Here is a 16,428-nt window from a genome sequence, read left to right as displayed (position 1 = left end):
TATAGTTAATGGATATTATATAGTCTGCTTATGGTTTTGGAAAATAGTGCTAAGACTTCCCAGCATTTTAATCACCAGTGCCTCTCAGAGAGTTCAAAGCACATCTAAGTGTCCTTTAAGTGTTCCAAAAACATGTTTTTTTTACAAAAACATCAGTTAATAGTGCTGCTCCAGCAGAATTCTGCTCTGAAAGCTGTTTCTCAAAAGATTAATTTATATTTAATTTTGAAATGGGGCTATACATATTGATAGTTTCCCAGCTGCCCCCAGTCATGTGGCTTGTGCTCTGATAAACTTCAGTCACTCTTTACTGCTGTACTGCAAGTTGGAGTGATATCACGCCCTCTCTTCCCCCAACCCAGCAGTCTAACATCAGAACAATGGGACGGTAACCAGATAACAGCTCCCTAACACAAGATAACAGCTGCCTGGTAGATCTAAGAACAGCACTCAATAGTAAAATCCAGGTCCCACTGAGACACATTCAGTTACATTGAGTAGGAGAAACAACAGCCTGCCAGAAAGCAGTTCCATCCTGAAGTGCTGGCTCTTTCTGAAAGCACATGACCAGGCAAAATGACCTGAGATGCACCTACACACCAATATGACAACATACGACAATATGACAATATGACACTTGCTGGTTCAGGAATTAAATTGTATATGGTAAAATGAATTATTTGCAGTGTAAACAGTGTAATTTAGAAATAAAAACGACATCATAAAAATCATGACAGAATCCCTTTAATTAATTATTTTCTTGAATGGAAAGCACTGAGGGTCATCCAGAACCTGCCTTTAGTGTTCGTCACAGCACATTACCACTGAAAATGCCATGATGGTGGTGGAGGAGGAAAGACATGTTATTGCACCAGAGTGTATGGCTGATCATAGATTTTCCAGCACTACTGTGTTGTGACAAAGAGATTACACATTACTGCTAAAAATTCCAAGATGGTTGAAGATCGGGAACATCCATTAAAGGATCGCTCGCTGGAAGAACCCCAGGCTGCTGCAGTTTTCTGCTCATAGGAACACCAACCCGGAGTGTCAGGTAAGTAAATTAATAACTTGGGGGTGCCTAATTTTTGGTTCCATCAAGTATATAATGACTTTCCTTCTCCTTTAAAGGAGAATGAAAGCTCCAATCGATAGTGGTGGAAAATGTTAGTACACCCACCATGGATTGTAATGTTCTACCTGATACATGAAGCCGGTTCACCAGAAACTACACCTACACTTGCAAACCAGCGATCCTCTTCCTCCCTTCTTCTCTCTTCAGAATCCAACAGCCAATGCATGAGCAGTAGAGCAAATTAGCTGTGCACCCATGCAAAGAAAGAAGAAAGGAAGAGAATCACTCGCTTGCTAGTGCCCCAGGCCAGTGTATCAGGTAGATCATTACAATCCACCTAGGGTTTCGTAGAAATTATAAAGCATCACTTCATTGTATGTTCTACTATTCCAAATAAGTAAAACACTTTATATCTTCCTAGACTCTGTAGAACCACACTTACTCACTGGTGGATTTACATAAGGACAATGTGGGCAGTTATTCGGGGCCCATAAGTCCAAGGTGAGATCAGCACCAAGGAAAGGGGTGGGGCTGGGGCCTCCAGTTGATTGAAGCTTCATGGAGGAATAGAAAAAGTCACTGGGTGACGTTGGTCAAGAAGGATATTAATCAGTCTCTGGCAGGGTTGAATGGGGTCTGTGGAATACCGGGGAAAAACTGGGTGGGTGGCCTGGGTACTGTCGTTCACTCCCCTGCTTATCCCCTGCCGGTGCTCCCTCGCTACCCTCCCCTGATCACTGCAAAAGTAAGTATAAGATGCGCACATGGAGGTGGGGTGGCAGTGGTTGAGAAGGTGGGCAGTAGGGGGCTCCAAAGTGAATGTGGGGGGCCTGGGGTCGCACACTTGAGTCCGAGCCTGGTCTAAGGCTTTAAAGGGTAGTTCACTTTTAAGTTAACTTTTAGTATGTGATAGAATGGTCAGTTCCAAGTAACTTTTCAACTGGCCTTCATTTTTTATCTTTTACAGCTTTTTAATTATTTTTCTTCTTCTGATTCCAGCTTTCAAATAAGGTTCACTGACCCCACCTGAAAATCAAATGCTCTGTAAGGCTGCAAATGATTATTTAAATTTTTATTCAAACTATTCCAGTCTCTTATTCAAATCAATGCATGGTTGCTAGGGGAATTAGAACCCTAGCACCCAGACTGCAGAAATTGCAAACTGGAGACCAGCTGAATAAAAAAAAAACACAAATAATAAAAAATTAAAACCAATTGCAAATTGTCTCGGAATATTACTCTCTACATCATACTAAAGTTAATTTAAAGGTGAACAACCCCTTTAATGATGTGCAGTTTAGGGAACAAAGGTGCCGTGCCAACCTTTATGGTGTTTTTTCAAGTGGAAACTAAATAAAAAGGGTTAAATGCAGAAAGAAACACCCCATTGTCCAGTAGGGATGTAGCGAACTGTTCGCCCGCGAACTAGTTCGCGCGAACTTCGACCGTTCGCGTCCGCCGAATGTTTCCGAACGTTTGGGAACGTTCGCATTTTGAGTTCGCGTTCGATCGTTCGACCATTCGAATTCCTTCGACCGCTAAAAATCGAACGATTTCCATTCGTTCGAACGATTGTAAGCATTCGATCGTTCGATTCGAATGAAAATCCTTCGATCGAACGATTAAAATCCTTCGATCGTTCGAATCGAACGATTTTAGCGGGTGTTCGAAGTTCGCGAACTGTTTGAATTTTTTGCCGGTGTTCGCGAACGGCGTTCGCGAACACCAAATCGGCAGTTCGCTACATCCCTATTGTCCAGATGTTTAGATTAAAAACCCATGAGAAACATAACTGAATTGTGTTTTCATACTGTAAAATATGATTCTCTATTGGGCATACAGTTTAATGAGAAAACTTCACTGTCTATGAATAACAATGCTCTTAGCTAATTCCCAGACTGATAACACACAATACAAAATGCACAAGGAAACACCTTCCATAGATTTATTTCTGCTGCTAAAAACAAAGTGCTGTTAATTCTTTCTTTATAATTTGATTTTCCTGTATAGCTTTCTTCCATTGAATGTGACCAATTACGGTTCCAAAGCATCACATAGATAAGTGCAGCGTAACAGCGTATAGAAAAGGTATCAATAAGTAGAATAAAAAAGGAAGACGCTATCTGCAACATTTATCAAAGAGAAACTAGAGCTCATCTCAGTCCAGCAGAGGGAAATTCACCAGCCTTTATTCACTTGTACAGGATTTTTAGAGGCATATTTATCAAAAGGTGAAACCGGAGCAAATTCCCTCTGGCACGCTGCGGCGAGTTCTAATTTAATCTTTGATAAATATGCCCCTAAGGGTCATAATTATGGAGCTGTGACAAGAGCAGAGCACAAATACATGTTTAATACAGCCCGTTGTTGTGTAAGAAACAGAAAAGTTATAAATCTGAGAAGGTGCTGTGAAGTTGTAAGTAAATTTGTACAGAAACCGGTGTTGTTTATAACATTTTAGCTTTATACGTTTTATTGCAATTTTGCTAACTTCACTTCTTTCTAGGCCAAATACAGAAATTGTGCAGCTTTGTCTCCATACACATACAAGTCTATCTGATGTTCTTCTTTCTCCTTCAATTCCTTGACTACTTGGTGGTCAGAAAATGATCAGCAGGTGGCGCTGTTGTATTTATTTATTTTGAAAATATTTTATTTGATTTTCATGTTAAGTGACGCTGTTGTAACAAAAAAAATTCATACTAACAGTATGAGGGTTATTTATCAAAGTCCAAATTTATCTCAATATTTTCTGCTACAAACTCTTTTCAAATTTGCTCGGGTTTTTTATGCTTATTTATTACTACATTTCCCAAAAAAATTGCTTTGCGGGAAAAAAATCTGATTTTCACGATTTTTTTTCTGATTTTTTCAACCGATTATCACAATTTTCACATTTTTTTTTTAAATTAGTATTGCTCGAAACCCAACGAACATCAAAAAATCATTGGGACCTCTCCCATTGACTTATATGCAACCTTGACAGGTCTGAGATGCCGGATTTTCAGATTCTGACTTTTTTGATATGCGCTGGGTTTCAAGCAATACCCCAAAGTTTTCAGACTTTTTTGGGTGAAAATTCCAAAAAAATCTTGAAAATTTTGAAAATCGGATGGAAAAATCCGAAAAAATCATGAAAATCTGATTTTTTTTACCAAAAGCAAATGCAAATGTAATAATAAATAAGCGTAAAAAACACAATCGAATTTAATCAGAGTTTGTAGCAGAAAATATTGAAATAAATACGGACTTTGACAAATAACCCCCTATATGTATCCTTTAAAATCTTGGAATTAAAAAAATTAATTAATAATAAATGGGCTGTGCAAAAGTGCTTAGAATAGCGCCCTCATCAATTTTACATTCACTTATTTTAAAGGTTTACTTATCCTGTAAGAATAAGACTAAATGCAATTTATGTGAAAAAAACAATAAATCAACTAAAATCAGCCCCTTAGTGACAACAAGAGAAATTACATTATTGTGTAAGGGAATATCTCTTATCAGCACAGTTGGGGTGAATAAAACCCCTGAGGACCAACTGCAGGGAGATAATATGGAATGTGTTAGTAAATCAGTGCCTAAAAGTTCATTTGAAGGTGAACTGCCTCCTTAAATATAAAGCTGCTGAGTTGATGATAAACTGTGTGTGAGCTAAAGGTTGGCTGAGATGGATTTTACTATAAAGGCCTATAAAAGTGCTTCTGACTATAGACAGGCTACTATTTAGCTCCCCTTGGGCACCAAGCACTGGCCTGGGGATTTATGAAAATAACTCTTGAAAGCCTCTAATAAACTGCAAATTTTCTGCATCCCCAAGAAGTTATTTATAACAACCCACAGCGTGAAATTGTTAGATAGAAATGGAAGCGATTGAAGCTATGTTCTTTTAACCTATCCCTGCTGGCTCTGTGTAATCACTTGATATACCTTGAACATAATTATCACCTTCAGTAATGCTGGCCTTGATACTGGCCTGTGATAAACACATTTAAAGGGATACTGTCATGGGTTTTTTTTTCAAAACACATCAGTTAATAGTGCTGCTCCAGCAGAATTCTGCACTGAAATCTATTTTTCAAAAGAGCAAACAGATTTCATTATATTCAATTTTGAAATCTGACATGGGGCTAGACATATTGTCAGTTTCCCAGCTGCCCCCAGTCATGTGGCTTGTGCTCTGATAAACTTCAGTCACTCTTTACTGCTGTACTGTTGGAGTGATATCCCCCCCTCCCAATGAGTCCCACTGAGACTGATTCAGTTACATTAAGTAGAACAAATAACAGCCTGCCAGAAAGTAGTTCCATCCTAAAGTGCAGGCACTAGTCAAATGACTGGGGCAGCTGGGAAACTAATGTTCTAGCCCCATGTCAGATTCCAAAATTAAATATAAAAAAATCTGTTTGATCTTTTGAGAAATGGATTTCAGTGCAAAATTATACTGGAGGATTTAGGAAGGTCTCCATATAGGAGTGATGTAGATTCGCTGGCATTTCTAATAAAGAGAGAGCATTTCTCTATTACCGTGTGCAGCCATAATTATTCTGCCTGCCAAGTCACTTTTTGGTGTATTCATAGATCCCACTTTGAAGAAGCGCTACACCATGGAATAAGGGGCACTCACTCTCTTCTTAAACAGGTATGGGACCTGTTATCCAGAGGTTTTCTGGATCATGGATCTTTCCGTAATTTGGATCTTCAGTCTACTAGAAAATCATGTAAACAATAAATAAACCCAATAGGCTGGTTTTGCCTCCAATAAGGATTAATTATATCTTAGTTTTGATCAAGTACAGGTATGGGACCTGTTATACAGAATGATTGGGACCTGGGGTTTTCCAAAAAACAGATCATTCTGTAAGTTGGATCTTCATGCCTTAAATCTACTAGAAAATCGTGTAAACATTAAATAAACCCAATAGGCTGGTTTTGCTTCCAATAAGGATTAATTATATATTAGTTGGGATCACTGTCGTATTATTACAGAGAAAAAGGTAGATTATTTGGATACAATGAAGTATATGGTAGATGGCCTTTCTGTAATTTGGAACTTTCCAGATAATGGATCCCATACCTGTAGGTGAGAAGGTGAGATAGGGACACATGAAGACATATCACTTAGTTGTTGCATTAAATGATACACTACATTTACATTTAGGGCTGAAAACTGTATTGACTATAAGGTCTTTATAAGGTCACAATTTGAGTACAAATTAGGGATGCACCGAATCCACTTTTTGGGATTTGGTCGAATCCCCGAATCCTTCATGAAAGATTCAGCCCGAATACCGAACCAAATCCAAATCTGAATTTACATATTTAAATTGGGGACAGGAAGGGAAAAAGTAAAAAATACATTTTGTGACAAAAAGTCCAGTGATTTTCCTTTTCGGTTCCTCCAGACACCAGGGTTCGTGCATCCCAAGTACAAAATGTGTGTTTGCTAGTTATGGTGCCTTGTTGTGTTACAACTGTTTAGTACAGCTATGGGATCTGTTATTCGGAAACCCGATATCCAGAAAGTTGTGAATGACAGGAAGGATGTCTCCCATAGACAATCAAATAATTCAATATTTATATATTTATATATATTCCTTTTTCTCTGGATAATAATAAAACAGTAGCTTGTTCTTGATCCCAACTAAGATATAATTAATCCTTATTGGAAGCAAAACCAGCCTATTGGGTTTATTTAATGTGTATAGGTTTTTCTATTAGACCTAAGGTATGAAGATCCGTATCATGGAAAGATCCATTATCTGGAAAGCCCCAGGTCCCAAGCATTCTGGATAACAGGTCATGGCCATACCTGTAGCAGGTTAGACAGTGATTTATGATGGCCCAGCTTTCTTGCATGAAGCTACACACTCGTCTAAAAACCCACCTGTTTGGCGATAAAGTCACAAGGCAGAGTAATACCAGTGTGTTCCTGCAGGTGGCAGTCTGTCATCAGGAATTAAATGGCTTTGTGAAGAAAAGAATGAAATATTCAGCCGGCTGGATCAGCTCAGATTATCATATGATTGAGGGAAAAGGTATTCATTATTTATCCTTGTTATTCATTCTGTGTAGCAGTCATTAGCTGCCATATTCTCACTGTAAATCTGTTTAAGGGTATTGTATTGCAGAATCATTCAATATGAAGGGACGTTACTCCAAATAAGAATGATTGTGGTCTGTGAATCAAGGGAAATGACAAATAACTTTATGTTATGTACATTTTTAAAGAGACAGCACATGATAAATTTCAATATTTGAATTTTTGCATTCTTTCAAATTCAAATCAAATTTGGACTATTACCTAGTCGAATTACACAAAAAAATAGCTCTAAATTCTAATTTTTTTTTTCATTCGAAAATTCACCTCAACCTTTGATAAACCTGCCCTGTACTGTCTTTAAAAATTCGACTTCGACCATTCGCCATCTAAAACCTGCCGAATTGCTGTTTTAGCCTATGGGGGACCTCCTAGAACCCATTTGGAGTCAATTGGTGGACTTTGAAAAATCACAGGTTTTTTTGGGAAAAAAATCGAACGCGTTATTCCTCGATTCAAACTATTTGAATTCGGCCGAATACGGACCTATTAGATCGAAAATCGACCTCTTCTTCGGGGCAACCAATCTCCCCAAACTGCCTCTCCTGCCTTCCCGCCGGCTAAAATGTAAATCGCCGGCGGGATGACACTCGACACAAATTCGTTTTCTATAGTCGCCCAAAGTTGCCTCACTCATTTATTAATGAAAGAGTGAAATAGTGGAAGGCAAATTTTTGACGCAGTTTCGCAAAAAACATTAGCGGGTGCCGAAACACAAAGAATTTCCGCAAATCCATGCCAGCCAAATGTATTTGCCCATCACTACTGAGATTAATTCGCGTTTTAGTAAATAACCCCCCAAAGTAGTGAGAAAGAATGATTTTTGTAGATTCTCAAATGAAACTGAGGTGGATGCTGGGAAGGGCGAATGGACCAATAGTCGAACGATTTTTAGTTCGATTCGAAGTCGTAGTCGAAGGTCGAAGTAGCCAATTCGATGGTCGAAGTAGCCAAAAAAATCATTCGAAATTCAAAGTTTTTTTTATTCTATTCCTTCACTCAAGCTACGTAAATGGGCCCCTTAGTATGATGAGAGTTAGTGATGGGCGAATTTCTCCCGTTTCACTTCGCTGTAAAATTCGCGAATTTCCTGTACAATTCACAAAACCGCGAAAAATTTTCAGAAAATCGAGAAATCGGAAAGTTCGCAAAAAAATCATCAAATTCGAATGTTTTCACGGAAAAATCAGGCAATTTGAACGTTTTCACTAAAAGTGAGCAATTCGAACATTTTCACTAAAAAATTTAGCAATTTTTAACAAGTAGGGGCAGATTTATCAATGGTCGAGGTGAATTTTCGAATGAAAAAAAATTTTGTTTTTATGTGGAGTCAGTGACCCCCATATGAAAGCTGGAAAGAGTCAGACGATGAAGGCATATTATTTAAAAACTATAAAAAATAAATAAATTATGACAACCAGTGGGAACATTTAGAATTGGCCATTCTACAAACTACTAAAAGTTAACCTAAAGGTGAACTGCCCCTTTACTCAATGAACGTCTAAGTGAAAATCTCCCCAAATAGCATTTTTTCCATCTTATTTTTAATTTTCATTAAATATTTTCAGTAAATTCCATGGTGCCGATCTGCCATCATAGTTACTTTAATCATTGTATTTACCCTTTCTTGCCATTGGCTTGTTATACTGTATATGGCCAACATTCAGGGGCAGATTTATCAAGGGTAAAAAATACTTTGAAATTCAACCATCAAATTTAAATACTTTCAATTTGAAGTTTTTTTTACCGAATTTGATTTGAGTAAAATCGTTCGATCGAACAATTAAATTGTTTAAATGTAACGATTTCAGCGATCGATCGAACGATTTTACTTCGACTACAGAAAAATTCATCAGAAGGTCCCCGTAGGCTAACATAGCACTTCGGCAGGTTTAATTTGGCGAACTATTGAAGTCGAAGTACTTCGATTATCGAATATTCAAACTATTTTACTTCAAATCTAATTCAAAGTCGTAGTATCCTATTCGATGGTCGAAGTATCCAAAAAATTACTTTCGAATTTCGAATTTTTTTACTTCGAAAATTCCCTCAAATTCACTTCGACCCTTGATAAATCTGCCCCTCAGTGAGAGGCTACAAGTGAATTGAAAGAGTGGAGAGATTACATTTCAAATGATATTTTAGAACTGAACTTCAATATATTTATTTTCAGCAATTTTATTCCTTTTTATTAGAAGCTTGTGTAAAAAAAAAAAAAAAAAAGGAAACAGACAAAAGAAAGGCAAATAACGTAGTGACAGAAACCCTTTAAATCAACTTCCGTGTATGTATAAAGCCTCCTTTAATGTCACCGTGTATGTATCTCATCTTGGGTTATCGCACTTATATTTACATACAAATGATTTCTACAAGTCGGCACTAGAAAATACAATTGGCATTTCATTTCCTGGGGTGTAATCCAGATCCCTCCATCTGATGATGTTCCGCGCAGTCTGGGAAAGGTTATACAATGCAAAGCTCATTTAAAGCTCAGAAAGTGTAGTTCCATCAGAATCCCAATTAAACTGCTGCCCAAATCTATATACAGATCTATATACAGCCGTCCTTGTTGGTCCACTGACACAGCAGGAGCTCTCACACTAGAGAACATTCATTGGCAGGGTAGCCAGGTCTAATTTTCAAAACCAGCCAAAGTTGACTACAAAACCAGCCCCAAACTAGCCGAGAGGCACTTCAAAAGTAGCCAAAAATAAGCAGAATATTTGCTGTAAAAATAAAGTCTAAAAAAATAAATGAATATATGTGAAAATACGCCTTTTCATTTTTTCTATGAAGCAAAATGGGACAGATTCACCCATCACCAGGGGCGTAACTACAGAGGGAGGCCCTGGAGGTTTAGGGGCCCCATGAGGCCCTAATTCATTTTGGTGGCCAGCAGATATTGCCCCCAAAATTGTGTGAAATTGAGGAAAGTCATGCTTCAGAGGGAAGAATGCTTAAAGGGATACTGTCATGGGAAAACATGTTTCCCTGCTGCCTCCAGTCATCTGACTTATGCTCTGATAAACTTCAGTCACTCTTTACTGCTGTACTGCAAGTTGGAGTGATATCACCCCCTCCCTTCCACTCCCCAGCAGCCTAACAAAAGAACAATGGGAAGGTAACCAGATTGCAGCTCCCTAACACAAGATAACAGCTCCCTGGTAGATCTAAAAACAACACTCAATAGTAAAAGCCAAGTCCCACTGAGATTGATTCAGTTACATTAAGTAGGAAAAATAACAACCTGCCAGAAAGTAGTTCCATCCTAAAGTGCATCAACAAGTCACATGACTGAAGGCAGCTGGGAAACTGACAATATGTCTAGCCCCATGTCAGATTTCAAAATTGAATATAAAAAAATCTGTTTGCTCTTTTGAGAAATGGATTTCAGGGCAGAATTCTGCTGGAGCAGCACTATTAACTGGTGCATCTAAAAAAACAAAAAAAACAACATGTTTTCCCATGACAGTATCCCTTTAAGAGGGAAGGGAGACTGAGGTACAGAGTCCCATTGCATGCTGGGTATTGTAGTCTTACATTAAACTTGGCAGTTGACAAATTGTTGAACAAAAACTACATTACCCAACATGCATTGGAAGACACAGGCTTGGCACATTAGCGCAAGAAAAAACTTTGGCTGGTTTCCAAAGTATAAACCAGCAAAAGGCCCAAAAAGTAGCCCAAATCCATACATTGGCTAGTTTGTACTTTCAAAACTCTCTATTAGTAGCCTAATTTGCCTGGAAAACCGCCAACCTGGCAACCCTGTTTATTGGACCGGGGTTTTGGAAAAAGTAGAAAACTGTATCCAAAAAATGTATCAGTGTGCACCAGATATGGGGAAATAGTGATTTTCTAATCTTAAATATGCCAAAAAAAAACAGGTTATGGACAGAATTATACCAGATATATAAACATAAATTTAGGAGGATGTTTACTTTTCAATTACTGTTTAGAGATTGATACGCACTGCTTCTTCTTTCTTCAAATTTCCCGGGGAAGACGCATGCGCAGTACAACAAACAGTCTACTTTTTAGTTAAAGTTCAGCTTTTCTCTCTACTGCGCATGTGCAGCTGCGAGAAAAAAGAAGAAGCCGGCAGCCGATCACTCAGTGGTGCTCAATGGAATAACCCGAGGCCGATGCAGTTTTCTGCTGATAGGAACGCGGTCTGGGGTGTCAGGTAAGTAAATATAATCAATTGTGGATGCCAGTGTATTAGGGTTAGAATGCTAGAAAGTGCCTTTCCTTCTCCTTTAAAGGACAAGAAAAGAAAAACTAAAGAAGTAGGTAGAAATATTGTACATTATGTTTTGTGCTTCTGTACCAGCCCAAGGCAACCACTGTCCTTTAGCAGTAAAGATCTGTGTCTCCAAAGATGCCCCAGTAGCTCCTCATCTTCTTTTCTGCTGATTCACTGCACATGCTCTGTGCTGCTGTCACTTACTGAGCTTAGGGACCCACTCACAATATACAGTACACATAGAATAGAAATGTCACAATATAAGGCTGATTAGTAATTAATACAGATAATAACCTCTAACCCCCATATGTAATAAAAGGCAAATGCACAGATGATCAGTAAATGCTACCTGCTGATTTCGCTGGTTGCTTTGGGTTACAGCTCCTGGGCAAATGTAAAGGCCCATTTATCAAAGGTCTGATTTTAGTGGTTTTAGTGGGGTTTTTTTGAAACCACGACTAAAACCTCTAATAATTTGAGTTTTTAAGAAAATTCCTAGACCTCTAAAAGCAATGTAATGAAAGTGTTTTGGTTTTAGCGGTCCTTTAAGTTTGCCCACATCTAGTAACTCATAGCAACCAACATTTGTTTTCTACCAATAAATGCTACCCTTGCTAGGGCTATTAGTAAACTATTTATTACATAACACCCTTAGGGGGAACTGTAATAAAATTTGCAAAGAGCAAAACCTTTGAATAAAAATTAGCCTGTCGCAATGTCATATTCTTTGTTAGGCTTTTAATGCATTGCAAATCTTTAACACCTGGAGTTTCCTTCTTTTCCATTTTGTGGCAAAAAAGGATATGTGACAGCTGCAATTAGATACTTTTGTAACAATTTAAGATAAGCAAAGCAACAATTGTAACAATTTAAGATAAGCAAAGCAACAATTGTAACAATTTAAGATAAGCAGGTCTCTTGGGGAAACTGTGACTTGCAGCTTAAAGGGCAATCCGCCTTCCTTAGCAAAACTATAATAACATAAAAACCACAGAAATGTGTTCAAACTTTCATAACCTGCCACATTTTGTAATAGGAACATGGTAATTAGGGGGTGTGGACACAAAAATGGGAGTGGTCAACATTTTCTTTTTGTCCCTCTTTCTATTTCCAAAATGATGGGAGGTATGTAAAAGGACTGATCCGTACATCTCGGCATATAGTCCAGAGTCCCTATTTACATTGGTTTTCTTTTCTTCTTTTTCTATGGAAGCCTTAAAGGGCATGTAAAGTCTAAAATAGAATAAGGCTAGAAATGCTGTATTTTGTATACTAAATATAAACATGAACTTACTGCACCACAAGCCTAATCAAACAAATGATTTATGCTTTCAAAGTTGGCTACAGGGGGTCACCATCTTGGAACTTTGTTAAACATCTTTGCAAGACTAAGACTGTGCACATGCTCAGTGTGGTCTGGGCTGCTTAGGGATCGTCATAAACAAAGCTGCTTGAGTTCTGCATGGCTGGGAAGTAAGGCGGGGGCTCCCCCTGCTGTTCATAAGTATGATTGTTTCCCTGCTCAGCAGTTAGGGACCGTCTGACAATTCCTATCCACAGCAGTATATGAAGGGGGAATTTCACTGCATACAGTCAGGTTTCTTATATAAACAGTACACATTTTTTAATTAAAGTATATAAGAGATAGGTTTCTTTTTCATTAAAGAAAGTAAAAATTGGATTTTATTTTTTTGCCTATACATGCCCTTTAAGTCTAACTGTCACATAAATCTGTTGGAGGGCCACATCTGGTCTGGGTGCCTCCAGTTGGATAGGACTGATCAAAAGAATTCTCCATCAGAGGCTTTGAATCCACCTGACGCAAGAAAACATAAAGTGCCTTTTAAAGATCAAGTAATGTACACGATAGAGCCGCAGAGTAACAATGCTGAAATACTCTACTAGGGATGAAATTCTATCTATTACAAGAACAAAGAAAGCCCCACAAGTCCCAAACATCAATCGGTTTCAGTCTGACATAAATTTCATTTTAACTCTAACCCAAGAAATAAAAAGGACTTTACATTCACAATTGGAAGAACATTGAGTAATCATCGAGCTTTTTTTGCTTTTTTACTTTTCCCGATTCATTAAAGGGTAAATCAGATTCATCAGCCGCCAAAGCAGTGAAGAAGCCGCGTCACATCTATTTATGATCACGTCGCTCATCAAGGCAGTTTGTGCAGGTGCTTTACTGTCTCCAGCAAAAGTGCAATTTGTATGGATATTCCACACTGACAATTACTGTAATCAGAATATATGACTGTTATTATTATCTATTTATAGTGCCATCTAAAATTCACTGTCTGTCTCTTAAATTTTTAAATACAGATTAAACAAATTGGGTGCGTGAACTCCTGCGCCGAATACCATTCCCCTCTGACTAATGCTACGGGTACTAATGGCTTCATAAAGGGGTTGTTCACCTTTGTGTTAACTGTTAGTATGATGTAGAGAGTGATATTCTGAGATAATTTGCAATTGGTTTTCATTTTTTATTATTTGTGGGTTTTTTTTGTTATTTCGCTTTTTATTCAGCAGCTCTCCAGTTTGCAATTTCAGCAATCTGGTTGCTAAGGCTCAAATTCCCCTAGCAACCATGCATTGATTTGAAATAGACACTGGAATATGAATAGGAGAGGCCTGATTAGAAAGATGAATAATAAAAAGTAGCAATAACAATACATTTGCAGCCTTACAGGTCATGTGCTTGTTAGATGGGGTCAGTGACCCCCATTGGAAAGGTGGAAAAAGTCAAAAGAAGAAGGCAAGTAATTAAAAAACTATAAAAAATAATAAATAATAATAATAAATAATTGAAAGGTTTCTTAGAATTAGCCAATCTATGACATACTAAAAGTTAACTTAAAGGTTAACCACCCCTTAAACCCAAGGGAGAGAATAACCAACAGAATAACAAATAAGTTCATAGGTAGCGTGGGGAGAGGGAATAAGAACAGAATAAATACCACCTTAAATGGCATCATACGCTTTATCTTCACACCTCTCAGGAGTCTCCTGGAGATAGTTTAGATGATACATTAGATGATAAATTAGATGATAGACAGATGATAGAGAGAGAGAGAGAGAGAGAGAGAGAGAGAGAGAGAGAGAGAGAGAGAGAGAGAGATAAAAGCTTATATAGACTATATAGTATACACTATTACAATAGTAAAAGATGAAGTTGCTGTACATAATGGTTGAAGCACAGCCTTGTAATTGGCTAGAAGAAACCTTGGCTAGAAGAAATATTATGGCTTCCAATGGAACATTTTCAGTATGAGAAACAAAACATTTCAATTGATATTTAAAGACGAACTATCATGAAAATCAAATTGTATCAATGGACGGATATGGCAAAAATTATAATATTCTCAAATACATTTGTTTAACAAGTAAAGGCAAAAAAATGTAATCTCAATGAAAAAGAAACCTATCTTCAATATACTTTAATTAAAAAATGTGTACCATTTTTATAAGAAACCTGACTGTATGCAGTGAAATTCTACCTTCATTAACTGCTGTGGATAGGAATTGTCAGACGGTCCCTAACTGCTCTGCAGGGAAACAATCATACTTATAAACAGCAGGGGGAGCCCCCTCCTTACATCCCACCATGCAGAACACAAGCAGCTTTGTTTGTTTCCCTGAGATTTGTATTGGATTTTATTTTTGCCTTTACATCCCCTTTACTGTTTCCAACTCCAGCTGCAGGGACAAAGATCATGGAGCCAGATTTAAACAGATAAACTGGGATTCTATTTGGAGGATTATTTTGCTGCAGCCACTGGTTCTGCAGAGTTAGAGAAAGTTTTATTAAACAATACAAAAACGATCAAATCCACATTAGATTACATGACAACACAGGACCCAGTACAGTCTGCATATTCTGATTATTAATCAGTCTTGCTGTATCGGCTTCTGGCAGATATTATTTGACTTATGCTGTTTTGACAATCCCTAAGCAGCCCAGACCACACTGAGCATGTGCACAGTCTTGGTCTTGCAAAGATGTTTAATAAAGTTACAAGATGGTGACCCCCTGTAGCCAACTTTGAAAGCATAAATTAATTGTTTGATTAGGCTTGTGGTGCAGTAAGTTCATGTTTATGTTTAGTATACAAAATACAGCATTTCTAGCCTTATTGTATTTTTGACTTTACTTTCCCTTTAAATTAAAGAAACAATATTACAGTCTTTAAGGATCCTTTCTCTGGGAGCCTGTTCAAGTACTTGCTGAATGGGAGTGGCAACACCTTGCTATGTCTGGGTTACGGATAAGGTACTTGCGGGTCAGGTAACGGGTCCAAGCGGGTGAGAATGTGGGTCCGGGTTGCGGATTGCAGGTACGGGTTCCAAAAAATGGACCCGCGCAGGACTCCAGCGTGTGTTGTGCAGAGGTAGCCAAGAAGCTGACCGACGCAAGTAATCAAGCTGCGGTGGCGGAGCCGATGCTTTCTGATGGGGGCTGAAGGGGAGGAGAGGTCAGCAAGCTGGGCCCCCTGGAGATTTTTTTGCAGGGGGGGGGGGGTTGGTTAGCTGTAATTACACCACTGACTTCAAGAAGATTAATGTGCAAAAATTGATATGAGCAAGGAGATGGGGGGGAAAAACACAATATAATGCAGGGTGCATAATTTGTACAAAAAAAATATTAAATACTCTATTATGATGAAATCATACTTGCTAAAATGCCACAATGCTATTTTTGGTGCAGAGTTATAGTTCTGTGCTAGTTTAAACACTAAAATCCAAGCGCTTCTACAACTGAATGTGTTCGTATAACATTATCAATTATTTCTGTGAACACTGACTGTTGTAGAAGTGCCTCGACTGTGTTGTTTAAACTAGAACAGAACTATAACTCGCTGTACCATAAATAGCCTTTTTCACACATTTATGAAGTATGCTTTAATTATAATAGAATAATAGAGTTTATATATTTTAGTTGCCCACAGTTATCATTAGTAACACACTATAAGGAGTTTCCTTCATCAGGCTCCTCTT

The sequence above is a fragment of the Xenopus laevis genome, chromosome 6L, assembly GCF_017654675.1.
Source record: "Xenopus laevis strain J_2021 chromosome 6L, Xenopus_laevis_v10.1, whole genome shotgun sequence".
NCBI lineage: Eukaryota > Metazoa > Chordata > Amphibia > Anura > Pipidae > Xenopus > Xenopus laevis.
The sequence above is the reverse complement of the archived record's forward strand: the minus strand, read 5'-3'. Positions refer to the sequence as shown.